Source organism: Cupressus sempervirens, chromosome 7 (assembly GCF_028749045.1).
Source record: "Cupressus sempervirens isolate cs-2001-9-10 chromosome 7, ASM2874904v1, whole genome shotgun sequence".
Taxonomy (NCBI): domain Eukaryota; kingdom Viridiplantae; phylum Streptophyta; class Pinopsida; order Cupressales; family Cupressaceae; genus Cupressus; species Cupressus sempervirens.
The window spans coordinates 76,859,688-76,867,336 of NC_143124.1; positions in this window are offsets into that span (position 1 = coordinate 76,859,688).

Here is a 7,649-nt window from a genome sequence, read left to right on the forward strand (position 1 = left end):
TGTTGATTCTTTATAATTTAATTTTCATAATTGAGTAAAGGAAATAATTTATAAAATATACTCCCCTAATACGCCTTTTGATCATGGATCTGTAACAAAAATAATTATTAGCATATAATAGTTCTAAAGAAAGATGAGTCTTGTGGTATTCCTTTTTCTCACTTACATAATCCTTTGGAAGGAATCTTTCTCTCTCTCCTTATTATGATCATCACAAGATGGTAGATTTACGATGTAGAGGGCGCATGAAACAAGCTCCAAGTGGTTCTGACAAGTGCTCGAAATTACTCCGCCTTTCCCTCCACCAACTCCCTACCTTAGGATATCATAATGTGGATAAGAAGGTGAGTATTAAATTTAATTTACTTAGTTCATTTGAAAGATTTCTTCTTATAGTACACAAACAACTTTCTTTCTCCTTATTACGATCATATTGAGATGGCAGATTTACGGTGCAAAGGGCGCATGAAACAGGCTACAAGCGATTCCCTAGAGGATATCCATCATGTACCCGAATTTACTCTGCCTCTCCCTCCACCAACTCCCTATCTTGAGATTTAGTAATTCTAATGAGAAAATGAGTGTTAATCTAATGAACATAATTATTTGGCATAGGAATCTTTCTCTCTCCTCATTACGATCATCTTGAGATGGTAGATTTATGGTGCAAAGGGTGCGTGAAACAGGCTACAAGCAATTCCCTGGAGGATATCCGTCATGTGCCCGAATTTACTCTGCCTCTCCCTCCACCAACTCCCTATCTTAAGAGATCATAATGTGGATGAAAAGATGATAATTTCTAGGTTGAGATATGGTAGAATTAATTTTATTTATTTTCTAAAGTGCTATGTTTAATACGCTTGTCATTTCATTGAACATGTTACAATTTTCCCAATGTTGATATTGGAGAATCAATCATAGGCATATTATTTGGAAAACCCCCTTCCAGTTGAGGGTTCTTGTACCCAACTTATTCCTGGTGAGATCTTAGTTAGTAATCAAGTTGTCAATCTTAAGTTCATCAAATAATTTCATTATTATGTAATGCATATGTCACAAGAAACTGAGATCAATATATTCATGGCACTCATTATAGGTTATCGACATCCCAATCAACTGATGATGGATGGACAATATTCAGATCTCTATATATAATAGTCAATAGCCACTCCCAACACCTTAGCATCATAGGTCTTTCCCAATCAACATGCAACATTGATTGCTATGAGACTTGTGCAAACTCTATTAGTAGCTCCTGACACTATATCAACCATGTTGCTTATGTTTCTTTCACTTGTTAATTTTGGATCAGATTTGTGTAAGAAACTTGATTTATGTTCCCTTGACAATAGGTCTGTACTACTACTATGAGTGTAGACTATTTCTTTCATTAAAACTTCATATAATCTTTGCTGGTAATCGAAGACTTGAAAATTGTAGAGATGTATGTCTTCGTTGTTAAGATTCAATATTGGAAATACTATTTTGAATCCTATTAAGTATACTGATGCATCACTCCATTAGTGAATCAATTCACAAATCCTGGAGTCTTCTTTACTGCCCAAGAATATTATAGAATTGTTCTAGCTGAGGAAAATTCTTATCTCCACATCTTATCCTTATCACAAGTTAACCCATGATGAGTGAACTAACCACTTCAAGATATATTGGAATCTCAATGGGTGTGACTCAGATTCTGACCCATTCATTACTTCTATATATATGACGGATGGGTTAATCTCAAGCAGTTATAAAAATTAGTAACAATCTGCATATAATAGACTAGGTATATTATATTATATCCATCTTTGGTCTTCTCCAAGTCATCTTGCATCAATGAACACATCTTAATAATTTTTGTTTCCAATAAAATAAATCCTTTGTTTGTGTATTACAACAATTTGTAAGCCTTTCAATGGTCCCTTTGATTTATACCAGACGTATTAGAGCCAATAAAATTGAGATGACCATTTTTCATCATTTTTAGGGTTGGTGCATTTGATGTTTGGAATCGGTCCCTGCAGCCTAAGTTGCCAATTAGAGAAATGCTTGAATGTGTGTATCTCATTGCCCTCTTCTCTCTTCACAGTCACTGGCTGTGTTCTCCGTTGGTGTAATTTTCTGAATATAAAAGAGTACTACACATTCTGTGTAATATGCTCCTTATCTGCTACTACAAACCATTCACCTCTGATCCTATTTCATATATTTCTTTTTACTTATATAGCTATACTAGATAATATATGGATGTGCAACGATGAGAATGCTTTCTTAGCAGCAAAGATAAGGGCTTACCATTTGAGTTGAGTTAATCCAACGTTGTGTGTTGCTTGAACTGATGGCCATAATGGAGGCTTAAATAACTATAATTTAAGAGATGATATAACCTCATTCCACACAAAGATCAACTGGGTCAATACGGCTATAATTAGTAACCCAAGCCAAGAAGGAATACTCATAGGACAATTCACCTTCCTCATCAACCAAGATATTGAAAATCCTTCTCTAGAGCTTGGAAGACTCTAAGCATGCAAGGGCTGTGTCATTACTTCCCGTGATGAACTTGTAATTCTCAAGCCACTCAAAAGCTAGCTCTTCTAGCCATGCCACGGCTACTGCCATTATTGGGACTTTCACATCCTCTTAACTATAATATCGAACTATTCTAGCATTATCTTTGCTTGACTGAAATTTCTGATCATATATAGTTCCTTGGGTTGTGCCATGTTGTTGATCTCTATTATCTTATTGTTGCTACTGCCTTGCAATCTCAATCTTATTTTCATTATCAGTTTACACCTCTTCGATTAAATTAAACACATAAATAGGTTGTAATAAGTCTAAATTTGTGAATAATAAACTGATAACGTCAAACCAATTCTTAATTGCTCATTTCCAGTTAACAAAAATTCTTTGACCTTACAATTTTATAACACTAGACTTATGCTGCTTAATATTATCTGTAGATATCTTTGCAATAGTATAACCTTTGCATTACTTTCATACTTGTCTGTTATTGGATATATAATTTGAATGTCTTATCTCTATGATAGTCTCAAAATAATGACCTTGTTTGTGCTTATAGTGTCTATGTTTCAAATCAATTTCTTCTTTTCAAGATCAAGTTCATGCCACAATTTCTCTTGTAGCTTCTAGATTTGGAAGAACACTACTTCCCTCTAAAAATCTCTATATGTTTATCTATTGAACACCTCTACATATATGCAACTGATTGCACAAAAAAGAACTACTGTCAATTTTTCAGGACTATGTTACATGTCATACAGTGGCTCTTTCAGTAGCTCTTCCTTGGCATTCATGATTCCTTTATTCGGTTATACGCTGACTATTGTTTTTGTCCTTGGATTATATACGATATTTTACACTGGTGTTCTTTTATTTTTTGCATATGAGAACATAGGAAGCATGATATAAAAGTTTTGTATAATGCTCTCTTTTTGGTGCATGAACTCAATCGATCTTTGTTCAATCCTCTTTTGTTTGTTCAGTGCCAATTATATGTTATTCCTTGATAGTTTCCCAGGATAATTATCAAATTATTACCATCAAATCTTCACTTGCTTCTTTGTTTGATTCTCCTTCTTAATTCTAAATTTAAATCCTTATACGTTGGTTCCTTCTATTTTCCAGCTTCTATCGTTATCTCTCTACCTTCTATATTCTGCTGAATCTACCCTTGTACGCTGACACTACTATGGTTCAGTCATTTTTGATGCTTGAATTGGATGTCTTGTTGTAATACTTGGCACAGACATTGTGCAATGCCTTCTTAATCCTTCCTACTCAATGATGAGTTGTATTGGACAAATTTTCACACAGTCGGATCTTGATTTCTCTTTCCGTATTTATGAAAACTAATTAATGTCTTTAACATTCACAGGCTGGCAAGATGTTCGCTCTGATATCAATTGTAATGACCCTTTTTAGGTCATTCATTTATTTATGAATTTTTCCTTTATTTGTCTAAATTTTATAATCTTCCTATCTGATTCAATATGCAATGTCCACCGACAAGCCATCTTGACCAAATATCTGAATCAGATAAAACACAATCCATGATTGATCGACTATCTGATATTTTCAGATGTTTCTGAGCATTTGTAATATCTGATCTGAGAATAGCTATGGTTCGATCTCCTTTGGATTACCTGATTTTTCGAATATACTAGTTTGAGAATATCGATCAATCTTCTAAGTGTTTGAACAAGTTTTCTCGGTGATCTTTCACATTGATCTGAAACTATATAATCTGTTGGGGCACCGTGTATCTTCATATACCTGTAAAGTGTCTCCTTGAATGTGTCATTGATGATAGGATTGACACAACATATATACCTATGTTGGAATGGTATGAGACTTCAAACAACGTAATTAAGAGTTACACACGATTGATACTATATTTATTAGTTATAATTAATGTTTAACTATGAACAGTGAACATTTGAGTCTAATACCATCGACTTATATTTGTCATTATGTTGACTAATTGTTAAGGCCTTTAATTGCATAATGACTTTATCAATATTTGCTTGATATTAGAAACAATGATCAAATAAAGGATATCCTAGATAGATGATTAATGTGGATCTCTATTATAATAATCAGCCAGTATGATAATAATTGTTAGAGATGTGAAATCATAGTCATTAAATGATTTATAGAATTAATGAGTAAGAAGGATTTAAACATAAATGGTCATAAATTTAGGTAACGAAGTATTACTTGAGACAATACTCTGAATCAAGTATGTAAGCGTCTTGAAGCTAACTTCAAGACTCCCTCTTAGCTACGGAGGTTTCCATATTAGGTTACGTTATAATGAAAGTATCATTATGGTTCACCATAAACATTAGAATGAATTTTGCATATAATATGTTATCATTATCACCTCATGTGACATTGAACATTAGATATTGTAATGAACCATTTCCGTCATCATTCCAGTTTACCTAATTTATAATAAATAGTCATTTCTGAATGCCTTTTTTAGTGATATGATTTCTCTATTTATATTTTCACATGTGAAAGGGTGTGTCTTTCCATCTCCTTAATTTATTTTATTATTAATCTCAATGCTATATGTTTATATTATTATATTATCAAATATAATACTATTATATTTGTAAATTATTATATTATTATATTATTATATTTTAAGATCAATTGATGCAGATATATCATTATATTATATTTTACTTTGATATTATTATTCTTAATTATTATTATTATATTATTATAATAATAATATATTATTTTAATATTTATATATCCTATTAATTTGGGCTCATGACATAGTAGGTGTCTCATCCTTTGTAGATAACTTGTGTGAAGTTACCATAGGTGTTCCAATGGGTTTACATATTTCCAAACCAAACATTTTTAGTAAATCCTTCAAATACTTAGTTTGAGAAATAAAGATTCCTTCTTTATCCTGTATAATATGTAATTTTAGAAAATATTTCATTTCTCCTATCATACTCATTTCAAATTCCTTCTTCATTTGTTCTACAAACTTGTCACTTTCATCATCATTTCCTCCAAATATGATATCATCAAAAAATATTACCAAAATCATCAATTTGTCATCAATTTATTTCCAATATAGATTACTATTTGACATACCTTTTCTATATTCATGTTTTGTCAAATTCTTGTCTAACCTTGCATACTAGGTTCTGGGTGCTTTCTTTAGTCTGCATACTATGTCCTTGTCATCTGTCAAAGGGCAAACTTCAGGTTGTTCTATGTATAATTCTTGTTTTATGTTCCCCATTTAGAAATGCTAACTTGACATCCATCTGATATACTTTAAATTTCTTATATGCTGCATATGCTAAGAATAACCTTGTTGCTTCTATTCTTGCCATAGGAGCATAGGTCTCATCATAGTCTATTCCTTCTTTCTATGAGTAACCTTTACATACCAATCTTTCCTTGTTCCTTACAAATTTTTCTTATTCATTCATCTTGTTTCTAAATACCCATTTAGTTCCTATCACATTCTTGTCTACTGGTCTAGGGACCAATTCCCATGTCTCATTCTTTACTATTTGATCCAATTCCTTTTCCATAACTTGTTTCAAATGATCATCTTTACATGCTTCATCTACATTCTTAGGTTCAACTTTAGATATCAAACATAGTTCTTCATTGACTTTACTTCTTGTCATCACACCTTTATCTCTACTTCTGATGATCTACTTGGGTGGATGATTGTTTGTCATATTCTTACCCAAAGTAGGAGTTTCTATCTCAACTCCTAGCTTTACTAAAGGTTCTGAGCTTTGTTCCTACCTATAAGGAAACATACAAGAAAGAATATAACCATTTCCATATAACCCATAATAGATCTAGAATAAATATGCAATTTAAGTCCACATGCAAGAGAATAAATAATAGACCTAGAAAAATGTGACACAAGATATACCCTGAGAAACTCTAATTGAGGAAAAAAAAACCCAACCTCCAAAAGCATCCATTACTATGTATTATTCAACAAAAAATGCCATTGCAATAAAACTATGGAAGCCCTCAAAGCCATAGCCACATCCAAGAAATCCATGTGAACAAGCATGAATCCACACATCTCATGTCATGCTTCCAACCTTCACAAATGCTCCCTTGGCTAACTTATCAAGCCTTGTCTTGCTCAACTCTTTCCCCTTTTTGCCTTAAGTCTTCTGTCACCAACAACTACCCTTGTGGCTATTTATATAGTAGCAAGTCTCACAAAAGCACCAAGTGGTATCACATAAACCATGTGCTAAAACCATGTGCTACTTAACCCATTAGCCCCACATTTAATATTTGAACTTTAATTCTTTTTCCCCAATATTAAATAATTACATGAAATATTATCACGAGGTTACAATACAACTCATCAAGAATATCCCATGGGAATATTTATATGTTGCATGTCCATCTAGGTGCAACATTACATAATAAAATAAACTAATACAATATAACAATATTATGCAATGTGTGCAACATCCATTATCTCAATAATCTCCTACTTCTTGTATACATTGCATAGGGTCAATCTGTAGCCACTTAAATGAATAAGAGAACAATCCCTCCCAACTGATCCACCATCATCAATCAAAGTACACAAAGTGCTCCATCTTGGTACTCAAAAAAAATCAAAGTATCCAACATCTCAAACATAAATGATCTCACCTCCTATTATATCACTGCCATCGTACATACATAAAAGCCATCCAAAGAGAAAGCCACCCAACCTGTCACATTAAAAGATCATATAATCCTATACTACTAAAATGCCAAGCATAAAAACCTAATCCAAAGGTAATCACATGTATCTATAGTTGTCAAAATATCCATAGCTGAAATAACACCCACAACAAGTGCCAAACCCATCCAACTATCCATACCTCCAAAGGTATACCAATTGAATCTCACATCCTCAACATATCGAATCTATAACCACAATCACAAGCTTCAAGAGCAATACATACCACATATATACCATGAAGCTCCCACTACAAAAGATAATGTCAAATCTATAACCAATACACTCACAACATCTCAAAGAAGTGAATCCATAGAGTCGCAAGGAAATCCACAACACATAAACTAATAACCTGCAATAACAACTCTCATAACAAGTC